This window comes from Zootoca vivipara, chromosome 11 (assembly GCF_963506605.1).
Source record: "Zootoca vivipara chromosome 11, rZooViv1.1, whole genome shotgun sequence".
NCBI classification, from domain to species: Eukaryota; Metazoa; Chordata; class Lepidosauria; order Squamata; family Lacertidae; genus Zootoca; species Zootoca vivipara.
In genome coordinates, this window is record NC_083286.1 from 20,608,020 (window position 1) to 20,633,379 (window position 25,360).

Here is a 25,360-nt window from a genome sequence, read left to right on the forward strand (position 1 = left end):
TATCCCCCCCAAAAAAATAATCCTGCAAAACACTACTGATCTGAGCAAAGCAGAGACCTGTTAAACGTTATACAGCTAGACTAATTATAGCGAAAACGGTACAGCCCACTAAATCTGAAACTTGTCAATTTGACACTGAGTGGAGTAACTAGCTATTAGACGTCCCCCAAAATAATAAATCTTCTGTCTTTTCATCACTCGTTTAAATAATAGGTGGTTGGAGAGTGGTTTCTTTCTTTTTCTCCTCAATACACTGAAGGATTTATACATATATTCTTCTTTTAATTCATTTACTGGCAGGTGAACTTAGTACAGGGAAGAGGAGCTGTGTGACCTTCCCAGTCCTACAAACCAGATGTCATATGAGATGGAGGTATTCAACATGATGGGAAGCAGGAGTGAGATTGTGCAAATCTTGTGTCTCCTGGATTGGGCATCCACTCAGAGCACCTGCGTCCCATGTGGCGTTATATTCCTGGTAGGGAGAAGCGAGGGCACCTGCTACTTTCCCATGCAAAGACTCTTGTCAGCCCCAGTATGAGTATGTAGTGAGCCTCAATCACATGGACATGAATGAAAAGCAAAACATCAGAAAGGACGCTAAAGAACAGATCCAAAATACAGTCATACCTTGGTTTAAGTACACTTCGGTTTGAGTACTTTCAGTTTTAGTACTCCGCGGACCCGTCTGGAATGGATTAATCCACTTTCCATTACTTTCAATGGGAAAGTTCGCTTCAGGTTAAGTACGCTTCAGGTTAAGTACGGATTTCCAGAACCAATTACACTCATGCCTCGGGTTAAGTACGCTTCAGGTTGAGTACTCTGTGGACCCGTCTGGAACGGATTAATCCACTTTCCATTAATTTCAATGGGAAAGTTCGCTTCAGGTTAAGTACAGACTTCCAGAAACAATTGTGTACTTAAACCAAGGTACCACTGTATACGACATTTCTATGTAAACAGAGAACCCTAAACGGGATGCTTACAAGCATGTTGTGCAGGGTGTCATTTAGGGATTGAACTGGGTACTTTCTTCAACTTCTACCAGTCAGGGGGAAATGTGTTGAAACATTAGTCATAAGTACTAATTGTGGTTTTGCATGCCACACACTAGAAGATTAGCAGTGGCACTCCATAACCTGCTTTGTTCCCATGTCACACTATTCAGATAGCCCATTCAGTTCAAGTTAGGATCAAAAGGAGCTGCCATGATGGGAAAAGTTGTATGAATGAGAGCTCAGCATAGCAAGAATCACTTTCAGTAACCTTTGGTAAGATAAAGAAAGATAGCGGTACCTATTTATCTACTTGCACTCCGTGCTTTTGAACTGCTAGGTTGGCAGGAGCTGGGACCGAACAATGGGAGCTCACCCCGTCGTGGGGATTCGAACCGCTGTATTAGCCTTCTGCATTTGATCAAGAGAGCTCCATTCCCTGAAAACTTGTTAAGCGCCACACAACTTTGTTGTTGTGGCTGCAGAAATGTGACCTAGCCACCCTTTTAGAAGTTGTTGAAGTTGCCAAACAGAGTGAGTGGTCCACTATAGATGTTCACACAAAAGACGGCTTCACACAGTTAAAGGGCAATTAGGTCATATTGCTAGTTCCACCTGTAGAGCAAGTAAGTTAAGCACTGATGCCTGCAGCATGGAAATCTATGCATGCAGACTTCTCTGTGAGTAGCTTTCCTCCTGTTCTGGAATCACAGAATCATAAATTACTCCTTGCAATGCAGGAATCACAGTGGCAGCATCCCTGACAGATGACCACCCAAACTCTGCTTAAAAATCTCTAATGAAGGAGAGTCCAACACCTTCTGGGGGAGTCCGCTCCACTGCTGAACACATCTTACTGTCACAAAGTTCTTCCTAATGTTTAGGCGGAATCTCCTTTCTTGTATCTGGAATCCATTGGTACAGGTCCTGCCCTATGGAGAAAACAAGCTTCTTCCATCTTCATGAGTCTGGCTTGGATTTCCTATCCGCAATTTCAACAATCCACAGTTCTCTGTCATCAAGAACTGTGGCTTGTTTAACACCAGAAATGAAGGTTTCCAATTTCTTCCTTGTGGATGTGAAAGGAGAGGAGAGGATGCATATGAGCCTCAGGGTTGTCATGTCTCATTCATGTAGCAGAAAATCATGGTTTCCCATTACATCTGAACTGGACCAGTGTTTGGTAAACATTATAGTCTGTAAACAAGTGAAATCAACCCCCCCCCCAAATTTTAAAATCCATAAAAATCCAGAACTTCAAGCTTCCTTCACTGTCTGAAGGAACTCGTTATAAGCAACAAACACCCTGCACTGTTATCTGATGCCAGTCTGAGGGTATCCTAATATCAATGACAGAAAAAGGAGAGGTTCAAGTTAGAAATCCTAAAATAGGTAGAGGGTTAAAGCAAGAATTGGGAGCACTTGTGCCCTCCAGATGTTGTGGAATTACAACTTCCATTATTCTTGGCCATTGGCCATGGTGGCTGGGGCTGATGGGAAATAGAGTCCAAAAACATCTGGAGGGCCACAGGATCCCCATCCTTCATTTATGTGCCAAATCCAAGACACATTTCTTTAAGCTTTTGGAGCTGGACACCATTTAAGTATGATCTAATTGTTTATCTTATTCAGAAACTAGTCAATTAAGCAAATGAAATTAGCAGTTTCTAGCCTTGACTGTTTGCTACTCAGTTGCAGCTATCATGAAAAGTTGTTCATTCACACTGACACCACTAAATCAACAACTCCAGAAGGAACCCCAGATATTCCTGGTTAGGTAAACGAGAGCTTTAAAATCATCCTGGTTCATTTCACATTGTTAGTATGTTAAGATATTTAAAATGATAATGTTTGCCAGTATATTTGCTCCTTCGATAATTGGGAATATAAACAGTAGTGTATAGACATAAACAAAGCATTTAGAGCTAAACTGACTTGATGAAAGCATCCCAAATCCAGTATGTCACTTGCTGCAGAACATAAGCCGTCATCTGTTTCAGCGATGCCTGATAAATCATTCATCACATTTCTACAGGAGACTTATTTACTTCCCTGATGTACACAGTGTAACACCTCTTGGTGCTTCACTCATTCTTCAATGACAGTCACCAAGTCATTACGTATATTGGAAAAAAATACCATGAATCCAGCGGCAAAGAGGAAAGCATCCCATACATTTTATTTTATGGATGCTCAGTTTAAGATAATATACTGGGGGAATGAGGATGAAAGGGGAGAACCCAAAGCTTTAATTCAGTTCTGAGGAAATGTTGAGGAATACTTAAATTCTCATGAGGGGGAAGCAAACTTGTTTCATGTTAAATGAACATAAAACAAAAAGCATTCCAAAAAGAGATGTTTATTTTTAAGTACGCAGGACAGAGTCTCAAACAAAGATCATAGAATCGTAGAACTGTAGAGTTGGAAGGAACACCAAGGGTCATCTAGTCCAACTCCCTGCAATGCAGGAATCTCAGCTAAAGCATCCATGGCAGATGGCCATCCAACTTCTGCTTAAAGGAAGCTCCAAGGAAGTAGAGGCCACAACCTCCTGAGATAGACTGTTTCACTGCTGAACAGCCCTTGCTGTCAGAAATTTCCCCCGTATGTTTAGTGAGAATCTCCTTTCTTGTAACTTGGAAGCCAATGGTTCAAGTCTTGCCCTCCAGAGCAGGAGAAAACAAGCTTGTTCCCTCTTCCATGTGGCAGCCCTTCAGATATTTGAAGATGGCTCTAATATCTCCTCTCAGTTTTCTCATTTCCAGGCTAAACATACCCAGCTCCATCAACCACTCCTCATAAGGACGTGCTCTCCCAAGCCCACATTCCCAACATGTTCACATTCCTGTCTCAGCGATGTCTATACCGGCTTGGCCATGTGCATAGAATGGAAGGTGCCAGGATCCCCGAAGGTGGCAGGATCCCCAAGGACATGCTCTGCAGGGACTAGGCCTATAGGCAGACCAACTCTGTGTTAGAAAGATGTCTGTTAGTAAACATGACATGAAGGCTGGCAACATCAATCCTGCTGTATGGGAATCCCTTGCAGGTGATTGCAGTGCCTGGAGACAAACAGTCAGGTTGTGTATCCATAGCAGTGACCAGAGGACAAATGGCTGCTGGGAGGAGCACAGAGATATGAAACACCGGGGTGCACATTTAGCAGCAAAACCGGGCATCTCCATCTGCCCCACCTGCCATAAAACATGTCTCTCCCATATTGGTCTCTACAGCCACAGCAGGCATTGCAGCTCTGCAACAGTTTGACTTTTTACCCACAAAGGCAGACTCTTACATTGTTTCCTGAGGCAGGTGGATGCCAACAAGTACAGATTCAATTCAATCGTGAATTAGATGGTTAAGTACAAAGGTACAGGTACCTTTTAAAAATAGCAATGTTTACAACTAGGGATATTGTATCACTCCTTTCCTTCTACCATAATCCTACAATAATTATTTAAGTGAAGCCTTTCCTGCGGTCCTTGAAATATTGAAAGAGCCAAGTAGGTTTCGCCTGGAAAAGAGGAGAGTGAGAGATGAGAGCCATCTTCAGATATCTCAAGGTCTGTCACATGGAAGAGGGGACAAGCTTGTTTTCTCCTGCTCTGGAGGGTAGGAGCTGAACCAATGACTTCCAGTTATAAGAAAGGAGATTCTGACGAAACATCAGGAAGAACGTTCTGACAGTAAGAGCAGTTCAACAGTAGAACAGGCTCCCTCAAGAGGTTGTGGACTCTCTTCCTTGGGAGGTTTTTAAGCATAGGTTGGATGGCCATATGTCTTGCAGGCTTTAGCCAAGATTCTTGCATTGCAGGCGGTTGGACTCGATGACCCTCAGGATCCCTTGCAACTCTATGATTCTATGATTCATGCATTCGGATGCTGTGAATAATAATCACACAAGGGGTCTCCATAGGAACAAGCATACTAGTTCCTCCCTCTTGCCACTGTTCTCATTGCCTTCCCTGTACAAGTTGGAGGGTGACTGTGTTAAGTGGGAAAGCCTTCTCTACTTGTGGAGGCTTCCTGCATGCTTTATAACCCACTTGACCTCTAACTTGTGGCCAGTGGGTGGAACCAGCATGCCCATTCTTTGTGGGCCATCCTCATGTTACATGATTATTAGACACAGCAACAGAATGCCTAAAGAGGGCTATTTTTTGTGGGGAAATCGTTTCGACTGATTATGGTCCAGAAGACAAATACAACCCCCACACTCCAAGTTTCAATTGTTGTTTAAATTATTATTTTAAAACCATTTTCAAGACAGCGGATTTCCAATCCACAATCTCACCCACTCTAATAATTCTAGGCTACTAGCTGACATACAGAGACACCATATATCTTCCCTGTGCACATGCTGTTATTTCCAAAGAGGCCAAAGATTTAGTTTCTTACACATCATCTCTCTCAAAAACAGAAGAAACTTCAGTGCCCTAGCGTGAGCTACAGAGATAAATAAAACATAGTTCAATTGTTCCTCCTCTGCTCTCTGTGCTCTGGTGCCCTTCTCTATCCACTCTCCGAGAACACTCCTTTCCTTTGCAAGAAAAGCGGGGAAGATGCAAGTGAAATTGCTAGGCTGCTTTTTCTGCAGCAGGGGAAAAAGGCAGGATTAAAAAGGAGACTTCACTGTCACATAGAGATGAGAACGAAGCAATCTCTCTGCTTTTTCCAAAGCACAGCCAGAAATTATTCTGAACTCTTATGAATGAATAAAAACACTTCTCACTGCATTCATGACACAGCAGCACATCTAATCACCCTTGATATATAGAACAAAAAAAAAACCAGTTCAAACATGGATCTGTTCAAGCAGACATTTGCTGGCCTAAGACATTTTGGCATTGAGGCTAACCACAAAATGGTATCCCAATCCCCGCTAGGAAAGAAAGGGGAAGTCAAGATATTCACACCAGGAACGGGGGGGGGGGGGAATACCAGCAGTGTCTCCTATTCACCAAGAGGCCAGTCCAGAGGTCACTGTGGGGTCTGCTCAGGAGGTGGCAGATCTGGCCTCCAAGGAGCATGCCTCAGCCATTGCTGCCACTGCGATACATTCCTTGGAGGCCAGATCTGCTGCTCCTGTGGATCCTGCTGCCTGAGGCAGTCGCCCCACCTTGCCTCCTGCATGGGCTGGCCTTGCCTTCAAGGAACATAGGAAGCTTATCATTTCAATTAAACTTGGGGGTGGGGAATCAACTGCTACTGTCTTACACTGGGCACATGGAGTTTTTTCCGGATGAATAGTCACATTGTTTTCCAGTAAACCTTTCAGGGGTGGAATATGGTATTGGTGAGTGGGGCCGAATGCAAAAGTAGGAAGAGTAATGAATGTAGGTTGTAAAAGTAGATTGTGCAGAGCAGGGGCGTAGCCAGGATCAAAACTAGGGGGGGGGGAGCCATGGTCGTTCAGGGGCGGGGCCATGAAGTGGGAACATGGGCGGGGCTACAGGGCCAGCTGGCCTGATGATATTGTGGCGGCGGCGGCAGCTGCGGCCACCTTGTGCTTCTGTGTCTTTGTGTCTTATTTAAACCTATGCAGGTGGCAGGTTCTCGACTCATAACTCCATACCCTTCAACATTTTTCCAATGAAAATAGGAACGTCCTAAGTAAAAGTGGGACATTCCAGGATCAAATCAGAAACAGAGATGGCTTCTGTAAATCTGGGACTGTCCCTGGAAAATAGGGACGCTTGGGGGATCTGCATGATGTGGCTTGGGTAGAGGTGGGTGGCTTGGGGAGTCATATTATATGTAATAACCACCGATAATTACACTAAAATGAAATAACAGAATTTTACTTCTGTGAATTATGAAACATGATTAAGAAACAATATTTGCATAACAGGTTCCTTCATATGTTCCAGAAATATACAGGGGTTTTTTTGTGGGGTTTTTTTTTTTGTTTAGGGTGTTTGTATTCTGTGTGGAGTAACAGAATATTGAATCAAGCTGAAGCAAAAAGAGAATGTTAGTAGCCATCTGAAGGACAAAGTTTTAAATTCTGAGTTAGCAGCTGAGAAAGTTTATGCAGAAGGTTGACATCTGAGAAGGGAGCTTGTGCCTAATTCAATTTAATAAGAGGTACTGTGGAGCTACACTATAATTTATGAAAATCAAGAAGCTAGAATGGAATAAGGGTTGTCCTAAGAGTCTGTAATGTTCTAAAGTAAGTTAAAAACCATTATAAACATCCATTGCAACTTTACCATGCAGGCTGACTGCAAACTAAGTTGCAGGATAGATCTCAGAAGCCAGGCCAATTCTACCATGGTCTGCTTAGTGATGATCTGTATAAAAAACCCACACATTTGTTGCATAGTTATTGTGTGAGAAATCAAAATCCTGGTATTTGTTTCCCCAGCTGATAAGAAAAATCCCCCTTTTTTTGTCTCCGAAAGTATCATCTCATACATTTTGCTTTGAAATTTCATTAAGTTTCTGTATTTGATCCACCAACCCTTAGCGTGGCTTCAGTCGCATCTGTACCAGCTGTATTTCATATTCCCCCGAGCAACTAAAGCAATTAACACCACATCCTGGCTTCAGTTGCTGCTTAAAGCTCCAATGGCATTAGGAATACCTCAAATAGGTACTTTTGTCATTTGGAGCATTCCACATCATGGAAAGCATTGTCTATCATAGGGCAAAGAACAGAAAACTCAAGTGAGCTTTCCTCTCCCACAAAGAACAGGAGACATGAGGACACATCACAATATAGAACCACTGAACTGGCCCAATATATGTGTGGTCTGATACTGTAGAATAATTGTATGATGTCTGAACACGGCCAGTGGCAGATATGCAAGAGGGGCTGTTGACTACCCACTTCTGTGCTCACAGCGACTTGGACTCCCAGGTGGCAGTGCTGCAATGGCAAGACTCAGGGCCGGCTCTACCGGTAGGCCCGGGTCCGGTGGCGCGGGGCGCCAGGCCACCAGGGGCGCTGCTGCGCCCGCTGCGTGGCGCGATGGAGGCTGCCCCAAGCGCACCTCTCAGCTGTTCAGCGGCTTCAGGCCGCTCTCCGGAGGCGTGCGGCCCTGGGGCCGCCTCCGCCACACACAGGGGTGTCGCAACAGGGGGCGGGCAGCGCCCCTGGCCCAGGGACGGCCCTATGGCTAGGCTGGGTTGCACAGGGCTCTGGCCCTCCAGGCGGCAGCCGCGCAGCGCCCGCCACGCTGGGAAACGGGGTGGGGGCGTCGGAGGGAACCGTCGCACCACGGCACCAGGTATGCTTAAGACGGCCCTGACAAGACTTGCCCTCCCTTTCACATTTACAAAAGAGCTTGGCAGGAAAACTGAATGTGCTTATCTGTCCTCACGCCCTGGCCACTACACCCTAATCAATAAAATTAATAAAGTATTTTTTCATCAACTAAAAAGGTGCCCTTGATTTTCAGGCAGCCCATTTAAAGTACCCTTTCTAATAAAAGAATGTATAAAAACTGAAGACAGCACACACTTAGAACGATATTAGTCTTTCACTTGCTCCCATGGGAGGAATTGCTTCTTCTAAGATGGTTTATGCAACACATATAGAACTATATATATAAAAATGTAGGCGATGCGCGCACGGAGGTCACAGCCTTTCTCCGTAACTGCTGAACCGTAATGTAACAAATTTGGCCACAACGTTCCATGCCCATCAGGGAGGGATCTGGCATAATTTCCCCCCAAAAAAACCACACCTTTCACACCAAAAATAATGATTAAACACAAAAAGTGGTGCCCAAATTAGACGTCACCACCAGAAGCTCTGAAGACTCCAGCAGCTGCGCTGCCAGATGACACCACAAAATTCCACAGCAACCAACTGAAAACAGTCCTTTTGCAGCAACAAGGCCCAGCTATTTCAATAGGCCACAGCATTGCCAAGCAGGGAAAAACAAACAGAATAGGGCCTTTCACAATGGGGGGAGGGCACAGGGATGAGGCACAACAAAGAGAGGGGGGAACACATAGCCATGGGGGGAGGACCCTGAGTTAGCCAAAGCAGTGGAGGGTGGGTTGGGACAGGAAAAAATGAGTAGGCCGACCACCAAAACCACCATTCCACCTCCAAAGCCCAAGCCCAAGCCTCTCCTGGTGGCTGCATTAATAAACGCCTGGCAGCATTAGGCAGTCGTTCATCATTTCCCCTAACACGCACTTGGGGGCACGGCAAGGGGTTTTTGCTTTTTAATTTACTGGGCGTTGTGTCACATGCGAGGCTATGACGGCCATTTTAAGTAAGGGCAGTCATGCCCCTTTTAACCTAGGCTTTATACTATGACTGATTGCCAGCCTCTGTGTCTTTAAAAAAACCAAAAAACCATGCACTTTCTCTCCCCAGTTTAAGTCCTCAAACCAACACCACACCCTACATTCAAAACACCTACTCCAAAATTAGAAAAGCCAAATAACCAAAACAAACAAACCACAAAACAATGCCCAAATCATACAATACTGTACCCACCAAAATAACAACCCCAAAAATAAAATTAAACAATAGTAACTTCTGCTTCTCATGTTCTAAAAATAAATAAATTAATCTATATATATATAAATGTATATATAAATGTTCACGATGCATGCGCAGGGGCCAATGTATGGAGATACAGGGGGGAGGGGACAACAGAGGGCTCAGACAAAAGTAAATATTGGGAAACAGAACCCAGAAGCTGACAGTTCCTTCTCCAAGGGTGGGGGCCAAGGTATGGAGAAACAGGGGGAGGGGCCAACACTCCCCGGAGACAACATGGGGCTCAGACAGGGCGGGTGGGGGAGGAGGGAGCTCGATAGCTCATGAGTCAGGACAGGGTGGGGCCAGTCACAGGGATGTGCCGGAGGGGTGGGGGGAGGAGGGGGCTTGATAGCTCATGAGTCAGGATAGGGTGGGGCCAGTCACATGGATGTGCCACGGGGTGGGAGGGAAGGGGGCTCGATAGCTCATGGGTCGGGACAGGGTGGGGGTAGTCACAGGGATGAACCAGGGGGTGGGGGGAGGAGGAGGGGGCAGGATAAGTCATGTGTCCAGACAGAGTGGGGGGAATCACAGTAAAGAACCACAGCAACGCGTGGCCGGGCCAGCTAGTATAACATAAAAAAGCAAAGTAACCAGAAAGTTTTCTTCAGAGCTAACACAGTCACTTAAGATTTCTTTATTCAGGTGACTGCTCTTTGTACTGTTGCTTTATTTTATTTTTAAAAATTACCATTTAAATTCTGCTGGGGTTTTTTGTTTTGTTTTTTACTGTGGTTTTATATTTTAAGTCCCCCCCCCCAGTTCTGTAACCTAACATGTTTTGAAGGAAGAAGCTTCAAGTTAGCTATACCATCAATATGTTAATATTCACTAGCTTGGTAACTTGGTACAGATAAGATACACCTGTCCACCCCCACAGATATTACTGGACTCTAGCTCACATCACTCCAGCCAGCATTCCTAATGGTCAAGGATTTTGTCAGTGAGCTGTGGCTGTGTTTAGGTCCTGGGTGATAGCCAGGAGGCTGCGAGGGAATGTGCATAAAAAAGAGAAGAGGCTGATACTAGCAATTTTGTATTAATGTAACATTTTATACTGGAGAAGGAACCGGCAAACCACTCCAGTATATTGCCAAGAAAACTCCATGGACATAAAAAAAGGAGAAGCTTTGAGAAGAAAGTGTTTCCAAGGCATGCTCTGGTTCATGGGGTCACGGAGAGTTGAACACGACTAAACAACAACATTTTATATGTAACTGTACATTTCAGCAACATTTGTTGTTTCTGCTTTAGTTTTCTACATACAGCTTAGAGATTTGTAAATATTACATGTGTGTGTATGCACATTTGTACCAAAAAGGCCCCCAGAGTGGTTTACATACACTCAAGTAAAACAAGCCATATATGCTGAACAGTATAGAAGTGGTTTAAATAATTAATAATGGTAATAATAATATTAGGAGGAGGAGACCAGCAATACAGGGAGAGCACCCAGTTTCCATCTCTTATTAAAATAGGGAAACAGATCCATTCTCCTGTGCATGTAAATGCTTTTAAAGAAACAGACAGGAGACAGACAACCAAAGCTAAAATTCTCTTCCAACTAATGTGGCATTTCTTTCCCAATTTCTATGCAAATTTACATCAAATTTTACTCTGGAAATAAACATCCTTCTAAATTCTGCACTAAGGTAAAAATTGATGTAAACATGACTACATCTGCTCCTGCATTCCTAATCAGGTAGTGACAGTAAGCAGTCAGTATATTTCCTGCTTCAATCTGGCTTTACAAATCAGCACTAATTTCCGTAATTTGTAAAAAGTGTTTGAATGATAGAAGCTTCATGCCAGCATTTTCTCATTGTCTGTTGTTTTGTTTTGTAACTGTAAATCCTTCCACATCAAGAGTATCTTAATGAATGTGTAATCTAGGATCTCCGAACCATTCAGAATTGTTTCTAGCAATTAAACAAATTCTTTTACAATGCATTGCATATTCTCTCTCCTCAGTGATGGTATGTCGGCTCCACTAGAGCACCTATTGATGTTCACACAAGGAGGGCTTCACACAATTAAAGAGTGATTAGGTCACATTGCTGGTCCCAGCCAAGCAAGTTAAGCACTGAAGTCTGCAGCATGGAAATCTATGCAGGCAGACCTCTGTGTGGGTAGGTTTCCACATGTGTTGGAATCATAGAATTCCAGAGTTGGAAGAAATTGTGGGGTCATCTAGTCCAACCCCCTGTAATGCAGGAATGTCAACGAAAGCATCCATGACAGATGGCCATCCAACCTCCAAGGAAAGAGTCCACCACCTCCCGAGGGAGTCTGCTCTAATGTCAAATGACTCTTATTGACAATTTAGTTAGAATTTCCTTTATTGTAACTTGAATCCATTGGTTCGGGTCCTACCCTCTGGAGCAGGAGAAAACAAGCTTCCTGCATCTTCCATGTGACAGCCCTTTAGATATTTGAAGATGGCTATCCTATCTCCACTCAATCTCCTCTTTTCCAGGCTAAACATACCCAGCTCCTTCAACCGTTCCTCATAAGGCTTGGCTTCCAGACCCTTGGTCATGTTGGTCACTCTCCTCTGCACAAATTCCAGCTTCTCAATAGCCTTCTTAAATTGTGGTGCCCAGAACTGAACACAGTATTCCAGGTTTGGTCTGACCAAAGAAGCATAGAGTGGTACTATTACTTCCTCTGATCAGAACACTATCTTTCTGTTGATGCAGCATGGAATAGCATTCACTTTCTTTTGCTGCTGCCTCACACTGTTGTCTCATGTGGAGCTTGAAACCCATAACCAGAAACCTGTCTGATCAGGGGTCCAGAATGTGTGGAAGCCTTTGAATGTAGATGTCTACATGTGTGGGCTGCCTTGCTGCAGATATCTGATCTTAACATGAAGATGTTGGGGTCAGGGCTAGAAGAAAGTTCCATTTTACCTTGAGCCTATATAATTTCTTCTGCATGCGCTGAACTTACATTACAGACTCCTTTGGCTATAAAGACTGATACGGGAGAGACATGTTTTGTTGCAGCTGGGGCAAATGAAGGTATCTGGTCGTGCTGATGCAGGTATACCATGGCATATCATATTCAGACACTTGCAGAACTTATGCTGAACATAACTTAGGTGGGGCACCTCTCCAAAAAAAACTGAGCTGCTGGTAGAACAATCTGCTCACTTTGTAAAAGTGTGTGTTTCTATGTAGATTGCAACTGTTGTCCACTATAAAGGCAGCCCCCAGTAAGTGGCAAAGGAGGAAGCCACATTTTATGAAACAGCCATTTTGAACCCCCCAAAATTCAAAAAGCAGATTAGAATAGGGCTTTCTGGAGGTACTAAAATGGCAACTGCTGCTATTCTCTTCCAGCCAAGGAATTTTGAATCGCCTCCAAAACTTGCTGAAACAATACAGCCCATTCAAAGGTGTATGAAACAAGTGTCAATTTGGTCCAGTCATAATCTCTGCTGACATGTGACTATGAAGAAGTCATTAAGGCAAGTTCCTCAGTACCTCAGCCTTAAATTCACTGTTCTGTTCGCCATCAAGAGAGAATAATAGATTTATTTTGAGGATAAATGGCCTAAAGAATGCACATTAAAAGTATCAAATATTGCAAAAATGGATCAAAGACAGGTGCAGAAAACTATTTTTATTGCATTTGGGGCATTGATCTTAATCAGGGACATATTCATTTTAAATCCATTATTTTCACATACCAAGCAGAGACACAGAACACCCATTTATTGGAGGAAGATTGCTTCTGCCATCTTGCAAAACATGTATAGCCTGTTAATGCATTTTACCAGATTGTCAATTAGTAGTCAGGTGTTGTTTTTTTTAATCACTTTAAGAAAATAGAAACATTTATTTTTACTCCAGTTGGCTGTTTCATGAAGCATTTTTCTGTTCTAACCAACTTCTGCAATGATTCCCCCCCCCCTTTCTCTTTATTGGAATGAGGAAACACTTTGTTTACTTTTCTGCTTTTAACAGTTCAGACTGCTAAAACCAGCTTAGAGAAGTGTTGCTGAATATTTGCTAGACAAAGAACACTGTTTACAAACAAGTAATCTGAAAATGTGCTAGACTGTATCAAATGGTTGATTTGATAGTGACAATTAATGCATTTGTTTCCACTATTGATAAGAAACCCCTAATTCATGGTATTAAGAAGTGCAAGCTCTAGTATGGAATGAATCTGAAATACTGCAGGGCTCCCAGAGACGGCTTTGTATGCTCAGAGTCTTTCCCATTCACTTCACTGCACAGGAATGCCCCATGCATGCCAACAGAAGAATCCACCGAGAACATTTACTTCCTGCTGAAATATAAAAATGACATCTGGGGCCGGGGCCAGGGCTGGTGTCAACATTCCACAGTCCAACAGCTGCTGGCTCTCTGTATCTTAGCAGAAGCTGGCAGGACTGATGCTTCTCTTGTGCCAGCTGCAAGAGGCAGATTTCCCACAATGCACTGGAGCTATTCTACATTGGGCACTGCAGAAAATTTAAAATGACAGCATGTAACTACCCACCACAGCCACGAGCTAAGCCCATGGTCAGGGAAACCCATTGACATAGGAGGCGAAGGAGGAGGAGGACAACAAAACAATGACATTTAGCCAACAGAACCCTCACACCCGGGGCCTGCCATTGTTAATTCTTATTCTTAATAGGTCAAGAGGTTGGCACACTTGTATTAGGCCCATCTCTTCTTCACCAGAAAAAAAACATCTGGCACAAGTCAATTCAATAGCAATATCTACACCTGCAGTGCAGTACTGGATCTACATACAGTGGTACCTCGGTTTGCGAACGCAATCCGTTCCGCGGAGGCGTTCGCTCACCGAGGTATTCGCTCGCTGAAGGCACGCTTCTGCGCGTGCGCGAAGTGCCAATAGAGCACTTCTGCACACACACACGCTGTGCAGATCGTGTCTGCGCATGTGCGAGCTGCGCAGATCACATCTGTGCATCCGACACCGCGGAACCCAGATGTAAACACTTCCAGGTCCATGGCGTTCATAAACTGAGGTTTTCGTAAACGGAGGTAGTCATAAACCGAGGTTCTTCTGTATTGCCATGGGGTGGGGAAAGTCTGCACTGCCACCCGCTTCTCCTGCAGACTCAGTGCCAGTTCTGCCCTATGCAGGCTTCCTTCTCACGACAAGAGACATGAAGGGAAGAAAGTCCTTTCTCTACTTCATGTCCCATACAGGCTTTCTTCATGCAGAGCTGGGATGGTGACAAAGGGGAGAAAGAGTTTATTTCCTTTATGTCCATCACCAGCACAACGGACAGAAGGAAGCAGGCAGGTGTCCTGTCCACCTGCTACTGCAGCTTCTCATCTTCCATGCCACTCAATCATCCCGATTTAAGCTGAACATCCTGGAATTCAGAAGCCATCCCAGCTTCTGATAAGATCCCAGAATGGTCCAGTGCTCTGGCATGAGTTAGTTGCCTTGCGACAGAGCACTGGACCAAAAGGTGCTCGTTTTTTGGTCTCATGCTCTGGTATGAGTCAGTTGAGAGAGCTCGGGACCAAAAAAACCCCAAGCACCCCAAGTTGGATCAGCCAGATGTTTGAGGGTATGATGGCGAGTGAGAAGGTGGGAATTTCTACAGGAGCCCATCTCTTCTGATAACAGAGCAAGCAAGCAAAGATGTTTATTCAGCTGTACGTCCATCATAAAACACAACACAACAAAACAAATCAAATAAAAACCGCAGACTCGTACAAACCACAGATAATATAACACAATTCACAGCTCACAAGAACAAATATTAACAATTCAAACAACATATCTTGAAGGTTTAAGATTAAGATTAAAAATTTAGGCGCTAAACTAAAATCAATATCTGATGTCATTTAAAAAAAATTCTTACAACTATCACTAATCAGCTAACATTCCATTCCGTCTCTTGTACAAGAGGACGGCTGTTAGGAATTTAGCAACCTGTAGAGTAATATAAGGGTCCACATCTTGAAGAACCCAGGCTAGCTGAAGGTCAACTGGATTGTCAGCCATAGGCTGGATTATGGAGTTTAATATACTAGCACGAGCCGAACTGTACATAGGGCAGATAAACATAACATGGTGTAAAGATTCAGTTGTTCTGATAACAGAAGTTCCACTTATTAGAAGAGGTGGGTAGTTGCACTGCAGCATAAAGGTACAGGTAAAGGGACCCCTGACTATTAGGTCCAGTCGTGACCGACTCTGGGGTTGCGCGCTCATCTCGCATTATTGGCCGAGGGAGCCGGCGTATAGCTTCCAGGTCATGTGGCCAGCATGACAAAGCCGCTTCTGGCAAACCAGAGCAGCACATGGAAATGCCGTTTACCTTCCCGCTGTAGCGGTTCCTATTTATCTACTTGCATTTTGATGTGCTTTCAAACTGCTAGGTTGGCAGGAGCTGGGACCAAGCAACGGGAGCTCACCCCGTCACAGGGATTCGTACCGCCGACCTTCTGATCAGCAAGCCCTAGGGTCTGTGGTTTAACCCACAGCGCTACCTGGGTTAAACACCTGGCTTCTGCACTGCAGCATAGGTACGTTCATTTCCCTTTCACAGGGACTGGATGGAATGTAAAACCAGTTCCTGCACCCAATGGAATAAATATAGTGTTCGTCTTAGGAATAAAACAGAAATGGAGGAGTTGAACTACCTTAGTATGAAAGCACACAAACACAGCCACCCACTTAGCTGACATTAATGTTACCAGGATGATCACCTTGAGAGTAAGAATTTCCAGGGATGCTTGCCTTTGGTTTTGAAATACTGGCAAAGTAAATTCCTTAACACAAAGTTGGGAAGACAGATGGTAATTTTCTTATGTGTGGGTGTGATGACATATGTGTACTGGTTTGTATATGCAGAATACTGAAAAATAAAGCTGCCTCCCCCCCCCCCCCCCGGCTTGAAATCTGCAGAGAACAAAAGACTAAAGTTCCTGTATAAAGAAAAGGTCCTAGTGCCGGTGAGAGAATAACTGGAAATATGGTTATACTGGAAAGAATCTCAGTCAGGGAAATGTTTTTAAGGTATCTATCATTCCCAAAGTTTGCCAGAACAGTTAGTCAAGAAGATAGGGAACATCTCAGCCTGCCAGTTCTGCTAAGGTTTGTTATCTCTCTGGAAAGAGATACACCCAAATCAAGGCTTCATGTGGCTTGAATGTGAAGGGGATTTTGGCCAGAGTAAATAAAACTCTTGCTTCTATTCACCAGGGAGCTGTGGTGCTGGTAAGAGTGCAAGGTGAAGTCTCCAAGTCCAGGAGACCCTGAAGTTTAAGTAGAAAATGGTAGAGACACTTGTTTAAATAAGGATGAACATGAATTTCTTTTCTCAGGTGAGCTACCAGGGCAACCTCAAACTCCTTCAGACTGCCACTGCTGGTGGTCTAGGTACTGTCACTTTGCAACGGGGAGTACTGCTTGGGAAACGTGGGGACATAAAGTATCTAGATAAATTCTGTCTTTCTGTTCAGAGGAGAAGAAGATATCGACCCCCTTTCCCTCTAGAAAGTTTGAATAATATTTTTTTCCATTCCAAGAGGGCAGAATCATCAGACTAACTGACTTCGTGACTCTGTAAGAAGAGGACTGCCCCCCCCCCATTTCCCTCAAGCATCTTTAAATAAATTATTCCCTGCTTTATCTTTCCACTCCCTCAAAACATTTCCACTTTTTGATAGAATGGCCACATTTTCCCATCTTTAATTCAGCATAACTTTTGGATGTAGAAACCATTATCTGTCTGCTGCAATCATACACTGTTGCTAATAAAAGGGAAAAACGTTTAAATCACAATCTTAAAAGCCAATTAAATATCTCAGCGGGAGAATTTTGTTTCATCTTCCTCATCAGTATACGTAACCCATTGCACTTTTGAAATAAGCTTCTAGTCATAGTTCAGTCTGATGCACTGGGTGTTTGGGGTGTCAGAGTAGGACCAGGGAGGTTCAGTCAAGGTAGACCTCATTCAGCAATGAAGTTTGTGGTGTGACCAACCTACCTCACAGGGTTATTGTGAAAATCAAAGGTGGGGGGGGGGAATCCATGAGTTCATTAAAGGAATTGCATGTGTAAAAATGGAATTAAGTGAATGCAGGAACATAGCCTCCCCCCTCCCCGCATTAGGTATGAAGCCTGAAGTAAAATGCAAACTTGAAAAAGGCAATTCATCTTACTATTCTCATGTTAAAAGTTCTAAATAAGCTTGCATTTAAACCTATTCTGCAGTTTGTTATTGCCCATGAATTAATGCCCAGAAGCAATGCTTTTTATCTTTAAGAGCTGGCATTGCAGTTAGTGTAGGAGGGTGCAGCCTCCCTCTGCCTCCCCCTGCCACAGAAGCACTATGAGTGAGATGCAAGGCGGCAAAGGACAAAGATTATATTGGCCTCCACACAATCCTGAAACCAAGGTTCGCATTGCCAGGCTTTGCATATGCATAGTCCTATTAGAGGACTCTGCATGGATACAAAGTCTGTCAAAGGCTATGGCTAGGTGAACATATATTTGAGATTGTGGACAGATTGTCAGGAGGTTGCAAGCACAGCCTCCTTCTATTATTCGTGGCTGCTCTCCATGCGTTTTTCCAGAGAGAACAGTTTGAAAGCTGGTGAGAAGCAATTCAGCAACGCAGCCAAATTGTTATAATTGGCACTTTTCAGAAGCATGTATATGATATACTTCATTTTGCTTTGGATATAGTAATTGGTTCATCTCTCTAACCTTGCAATACTTCTATTATTTGAATTGGAATCACTTTGTAATTGTTTGCAATGACTGCTGAAATCAGCATCCAGTGTTTTGGGGGCGTAAAGTTATGCGGCTAAAATGATTGTACTTAGTGCCATTATATCGGTCATCATGAATCCTGATCTGAGGTTCCAAGCATTTATTTGTGGCCAAACAAAAGCTGTCAAAAGCAACACTACCAGTCAGTGTAGGGTTTACATTAATATCCACCATTCTCTCTGTTTCTGATTCAAGACTTCACATGCAAATGCAAATGTGTAATTTCCGCCCTCACCCTTCCCCTCAGGTGGGCGGGGTTGGCGACATTGCGCGAGGCTTACCTGGAACAGGTGCCACCCACCTGCTCGGGTTGGCCTGTGAGCCACCACCTGGCCAGGTAGGACAAAGGATGCCTGACCAGGGGGTGGGGAAGTTAAGGCCAAAGAAAGTAGGCTGAGCCTTGTGGTCAAGGTAGGTAGCCGTGTTGGTCTGGATCGAAGTAAAATAAAAAAAATTCCTTCAGTAGCACCTTAAAGACCAACTAAGTTTTTATTTTGGTATGAGCTTTCGTGTGCATGCACACTTCTTCAGATACAGTGAAATGGAAGTTTCCAGGCACTTATGTAGAGAAGGGGTGGGGAGGGGTGGGGATGGGGAGGGGGGATCACTCAGAAGGGTGGTGGAAATGGGTGATTGACTGACTGATAGCTGTTGATGACCGCAAACGACTGCAAATGGTTTTGCATGAAAAAGCAAGGGTTGAGATGGCTGAAGATCGCTTATCATGTATAATGAGATAAGAACCCGATATCTCTGTTTTGAACAGGGACCTGGTTTGAACAGAGATATCGGGTTCTTATCTCATTATACATGATAAGCGATCTTCAGCCATCTCAACCCTTGCTTTTTCATGCAAAACCATTTGCAGTCGTTTGCGGTCATCAACAGCTATCAGTCAGTCAATCACCCATTTCCACCACCCTTCTGAGTGATCCCCCCTCCCCATCCCCACCCCTCCCCACCCCTTCTCTACATAAGTGCCTGGAAACTTCCATTTCACTGTATCTGAAGAAGTGTGCATGCACACGAAAGCTCATACCAAAATAAAAACTTAGTTGGTCTTTAAGGTGCTACTGAAGGAATTTTTTTATTTTACCTTGTGGTCAAGCCTCTTTGTTCTTTCTTCCTGCTAGAGTCACCCTCCCTCCGTCAATTAACATCTTTTCTTTTCTAATAAATTTCTTCCTAGGTCAGCGATCATCAGGTTAACAATGTTTTCTTTACAGCATAATATTTTGCATTTCAGGTAAGCGGGCGCTGCTGCGGTCATAAGATGGTTGCTGTATTCAGAACTGGGAAGGAGTTTTCCCTGCATTGGCAGGTTTCGCCTTCCCCACAGCAATTCATCACAACTTTGGCAGTTTTAGGCCTTGGCAAGGTTTCCTTTTGTCTATCTTCAGGTTGGGAGGGATGCAATCAGACTCCCATCCCATGCGGCAGCGTTTGCAGGGGCCCGTAAAAGGGCAAAAATCAGGAGTCCCTGGCCCTAGAGTAGGTCAAACTCCCGGGATGGAGTTAGTGGAAAGGCATGCTGTTAAGTTTGCACTTTACAGTCTCCTCTCAGGGGCGTAGCCAGGATCAAAACTAGGGGGGGGGGCAAGCCATGGTCGTTCAGGAGCGGGGCCAAGGCACAGGAGGGGAGGGGCCATGAAGTGGGCGGGGCTACAGGCCAGCGGGCCTGATGACATTGTGGCGGTGGCGGCGGCAGCGGCTACCTTGTGCTTCTGGGGCTGGCAGCGTTGGCGGCTACCCTGCTTGGCTGGAGAGGACGGGAGGGTCGGACAGGCGAGAGGGGGTGGCAGGGCGGGCGAGGCAAGGCATGGCCGCAGCCACGACGGCTCCGAGGCGTTGCTGCATATCAGCATAATATTTCAACCATGGTTCAAGCCCCACAATTCTATGATTCTATTAATATATAACCATAGCATATGCATAATTCTGCTTTCTTGAATTGTTCTATTCCTAGGCATAGCAGCCAACTCCGAGAGGCCTAGGTGCCTCTCCCCCCCCCCCAATTACTGGTAAATACCATATTTGAAAGAGTCATCCCCCGATGTTGATGGGCTTTCTATGTGGGGCTTATCTGCCCCCCACGTATTTTATTAAGGATGGAAGAGGGAGGGAAGGAAGGAAGGAAGAAATAGAGAGAGGGATAACTCATATTTGTGGGTGTCTCTGGATGACGCTGTGATGCTGGAACTCTGCAGCAAGAGGACGGGAGGGTCGGGCAGGCGAGAGGGGGTGGCAGGGCGGGCGAGGGCGAGGCAAGGCATGGCCGCAGCCACAACGACTCCGAGGCGTTGCTGCATATCAGCATAATATTTCAACCATGGTTCAAGCCCCACCTTAGGAAAAAAATCCTGCATTGCAGGGGGTTGGACTAGATGTGGTCCCTTCCGACTACCATAGCATATGCATCATTCTGCTTTCTTGAATTGTCCTACTCCTAGGCATAGCAGCCAACTCCTAGAGGCCTAGGTGCCTCTCCCCCCCCCCCAATTACTGGTAAATACCGTATTTGAAAGAGTCATCCCCCCCATGTTGATGGGCTTTCTATGTGGGGCTTATCTGCCCCCCCGTATTTTATTAAGGATGGAAGAGGGAGGGAAGGAATGAAGGAAGAAATAGAGAGAGGGATAACTCATATTTGTGGGTGCCTCTGGGAGACGCTGTGATGCTGGAACTCTGCATGTAAAGGAGCCTTGTAAGCAGCTTTCTCTCTGCTTGATTTACAGAAGGCACGTCCAACAGGTAGATTGTGATCTACCAGTAGATCACTGGATGTCTGTGGTAGATCACTGGTAGGTCACTGGCACCCCTAAAAAAAGCTCACCCAAAAATTTCCTCCTCCCTAAAAAAAGTTGAACTATGACCTGAAGCCCTAAACAAAAATGGGCCTCCCTCCCTCCTAAAAGAAGCTCAACAAGTTTGACCTAAACCCCAAAAAACAGGGCTTCCCTTCCTTAAAAAAACTCAACAGCTTTGACCTGAACCCCCCCCCAAAAGGGCGTAGATCACCCCCAGTTTTAAACTCTGTGAGTAGATCAGAGTCTCTTGGGAGGTGGCCACCCCTGATTTACAGTATACAGATGCAGGAGGAGGGGCAGACTGGAACACCACTGCTTTTCATAAACATCACTGTGTCTGTCAAAGCTACAGCCCCCCCTTTCTTATTCACTTCCTTTTAGCCTTGCAGAGCCACCTTAGTCAAATTGAATCCTCTGAGTCTGCACCCTCATTAAATCGCCAATAGAACTCTTAATGCTCCTGAATGCTCATTAACAACTCCCACTTAAGAACAATAGGGTGAAATGGTCAGCTATCGAATCTTGCCTGGGGATATATGCTCCATTGTCTTAACTGCTTAACTACTGGTAGCCACTTTGCTTTATTTATTTGATGTGTTTTTGTTACAGCTGTGTCCTCCCCCCCCCAGCAAGCGGAGACTTAGCTGCTCTTGCTAAAGCAAAGCCCTTTCCACTTCAGTTTTTGGAGGGGGAAAGTGCTGGTTATGGTCTGTAAAATACATTATTTTTTTGCTTCTAGGGGGGGCAGCTGCCCCCTTCTGCCCCCCCTTGCCTACGCCCATGTCTCCTCTTGCTGTGCCTCACCGCCTGCATATCCTCAGCCAGACGAGCTGAGAGGGTTACCTGCCAAGGCCTAGGCCAGGGGTCCCCAAACTTACATTGCCAAGGGCCGGTGCTGCCAGCGCCAATTGTGCTGTGGGCCGGAGCACGCGGGAGCGTGCACCCATAAGCGTGTGCACACGCGATTTCCAGCACACTTCTGGGTCACCGGAACACCAGAAATAGCTTGTGCGCATGCACACGGGCCTCCTCCAACCCAGAAGCGTGCCAGAAATGACGCTTGTGCATGTGCACAAGCCATTTCCAATGCTCCGGTGACCCAGAAGTGGGCAGCTGCGCCATTAAGAGCAGGCGGCAGCAGTGGGCGGCAGAGGGTGCCGGGGGCCACATAAAAGAGCCTCGTGGGCCGCATCCGGGCCGCGGGCCTTAGTTTGGGGAAGCCTGGCCTACTTCTGAAGTTCAATAAAGTTGTGGCCAATTTTAACCCATACTCTGGTAGCTTGTCTCATTATTTGGGGAATCGGGTAGGCACCACAGACAGGGTTTAGCGCATGTGTCCGCAAAATGGCACTACCCATGCCCAAGGGGGTATCAAAAGACTTCAATAATCCAAAGTTTTGCAGGAGTAAAAAAAAAAAAAGGAAAGGAAAGGAAAGGAAAGGAAAAAAAGAGCGAGGAGGAAGCCCTTAAGAGAAAAGAAACCGATCCAACACAGTCCAATGAGAACTCAATAGCCATAGAACACTGTCTGACTTAAGAGAGAGAAAAATGTAAAAAACAAGATGGGATTAGAGTAATGAAATGAAACTCTAACACACGGCATGATAAACGTCTGCAATTTTATCAGGACAAGTTATTTGTTGTTTACTGCTGTTAACAATTGTTTTCTCAAAATTTATCTTCCGTACCATGAAAATAAATAAAAACAGTTAAAAGGGGAAGGGGGACTAGATGGGAGGGGCAATGAAATAGCTAAGAAAGGAGGATGAATGAAGAGGGGCATAGATATATAAAAAATGTAGTAAAACGGTCTCATGGTGTGGGTAAGTTATTTCCTGGTTCATACTGTAAATCTACTTTTTAAAATCCCTAGAGATGAAAGGAAGAGGTGCCAAGAGAAATCAATGGAGAAATCCTTGGTTGTGTTTTTTTTTACTATAGTTAAGATTGAACACAATCATGTTCGCTTCACCACCAGCAACTCCCCTAAAGGGGGGGGGGAGGAAAGCAACAATGTCCCAGTGCTTAGTGCACATCCCCAAACTCCCCATAATCTCAAATTAAGCAGGTTCATAATATATAGAAGCATCCTTTGTTTTAGACACTGTATATGTTACGTTGTGTTACCTATATCATGTTACAGCCAGACATTAGGGATGAGCTAGAAATAGTTCTGACTCCTATTGCTGAGCCATTCTTGCTATCTATACTTCAAGGGATGTGTTGCAAACTGTTTACGACACCTGAATGTTCCATTGCTGGCCTGACCATTTACGTATGAATATGAATTATTTTATTACAAGGCCAACCTTTCCACATAGATTATTGCACTCTTGTCTAAAGGGGGGATTTAAAGACATCCATAGTATAAATCTCTTCATAATAAGCATATGTGACAAACTAATTATGTCAGCAGGTCTGCAGTCACCAGTCTCGTTAGATAAGCAACTAGCTGAGAGACCAGGAAAGACAACCTCTGCAATCTGCTTTGAAGCAGATGTCATTGTTGGAAAGCAAAAATTATTCAGGGTTTGGATGGCTGCCTTTTAGAACTGCCACACATCATGTGTCCAGTGCTTCTGCGAGTGGAGATGAGGCAACAGAATTAATGCTACAGTTTTTAGCACCAAATAAACAATGGCACTACCAGAGTGTTTAGTTCTGATAATATATTACTGAGGCCAATGGAACTCATTTTTAGGAGACAGGGACAAGCCAAAGCAGTTTTATTTAGAGAACAATTTATCTGGGGTTGCTGTAGATGGGTGCCATAACTTATTTCATTTGGGTGCTTGGTTGAGTTGCTACTGAAGTCCAGGACAATCTGGAAACCCAGCTTAAAAAGTCGAAAACTATTCCGAAGCAGTACAGGCAGGTTTCGCCTATCCCTATCCATAGGAAAGAAAGTATTGCTTTTCACAGTATACAAAGCTTCTTTAACTATCTCAGTCTTTTTAAGTTTTGAAAGTTAATGGGTTGCTATGGTCTTTCGAAAGTCTCTTATCAGCTGAAGTCTGAATACACGAAGTAGTCTACATTTGCAAAAGCGTGGAATGGGCTTTTAGCCACATGACTCCCATTAACCTTATGTTCAGATGTTCAGCTAGGCTTTCACAATGCTTTGAAGCTTGCCTCTTATAACTCTTCCTTCTACCTCTTATCACGGAGCAAAACACGTCGCTTCTGAATGCAATGAAATGAGAGGGGCTTTGCCCAGGCAATCTAGATGCAAAGCATACTCCTTCAGAAGCTAAAAAAAAGTTTTTGAAATAGTTGTAGTGTTACTTTATGATACTGATGTACTTGTTTTAATTAAGATATTTTTGTAACTCGCCCCGGGAGCATTTGGTGAAGTACGACTAACAAATGCATAAATAAATAAATGATCAGAAACAAATGGCTTGGCCATAGTTTTCCCCGCTCCATCCTCAATTTCCTCCTAAGCCTACTTGCATAAAAGCCAGGTAACAGACAACAGTTACCCGTATACCTTCCAGCATGCGAGCATCAACACCGCTCATCAATCCACTTTGGGGCCATGAAAAAAAGTAGAAGTTTTAGTTAGAGGTTCATACATTTTCTTCTTTTTTTACAATGTGGCAGGAAGATGCAGGAGCACCCATGGAGAGTCTGGGAAGATGGAGGGCAGTGAGAGGACAGGTTTGCAAGGAAAGAGTGGCATCTTCAACTATACCTTGAATTAAATAAATAAGATTCGGTCCAGCTTATGCAATGTTTTCAAAGTACAGTAATGCAATAATTATGCACAAGTTTCACAGCTCTGGGAATGGATGAATATTTTGCTGAGCTAGGGCTCAAAATGCATTGTCAAGACATGGATGGTAGTAAAGCCAGACTGGTTATGTATAGGCTCTACTTCCTGAGAAACGCACACAAATGTACAAGCTGTGATACACAGATAGAACCTCCCAAGATCTAGTAAGTCACTCACTGCAGAAAATCATTTGCTACTATAACTAGCTTTGTTTATCCATCAAGAATGGCTTCAGATGACTCTTCCGCTGTATACAGTATATCCTTTATTAGTGTATGCAATCTCTATTGATGACAATGGAGATGATGATATTCAACTTATTGCCCACAATTCACTAGCAGATCCCAAGGTGGGTCACAACAAGCTAAAATTCAACATCAAAAGCCAGACAAAACAAACTGCAGTCATGGGAACAGAGTTATGCTCCAGATATTACTGCTTCCTTTTGCTCTAAATTATGAATGCTTGGCCATATGGCTCTAGAACAGTG

At 44.4% G+C, this 25,360-nt stretch overlaps 1 protein-coding gene across 1 annotated transcript in view; it reads right to left on the minus strand.

Annotated features, from left to right (window-relative positions):
- Window positions 1-25,360, minus strand: part of KCNN2 (potassium calcium-activated channel subfamily N member 2) — a 90,892-nt gene that overhangs the window by 33,814 nt on the left and 31,718 nt on the right. The window lies entirely within an intron of this gene.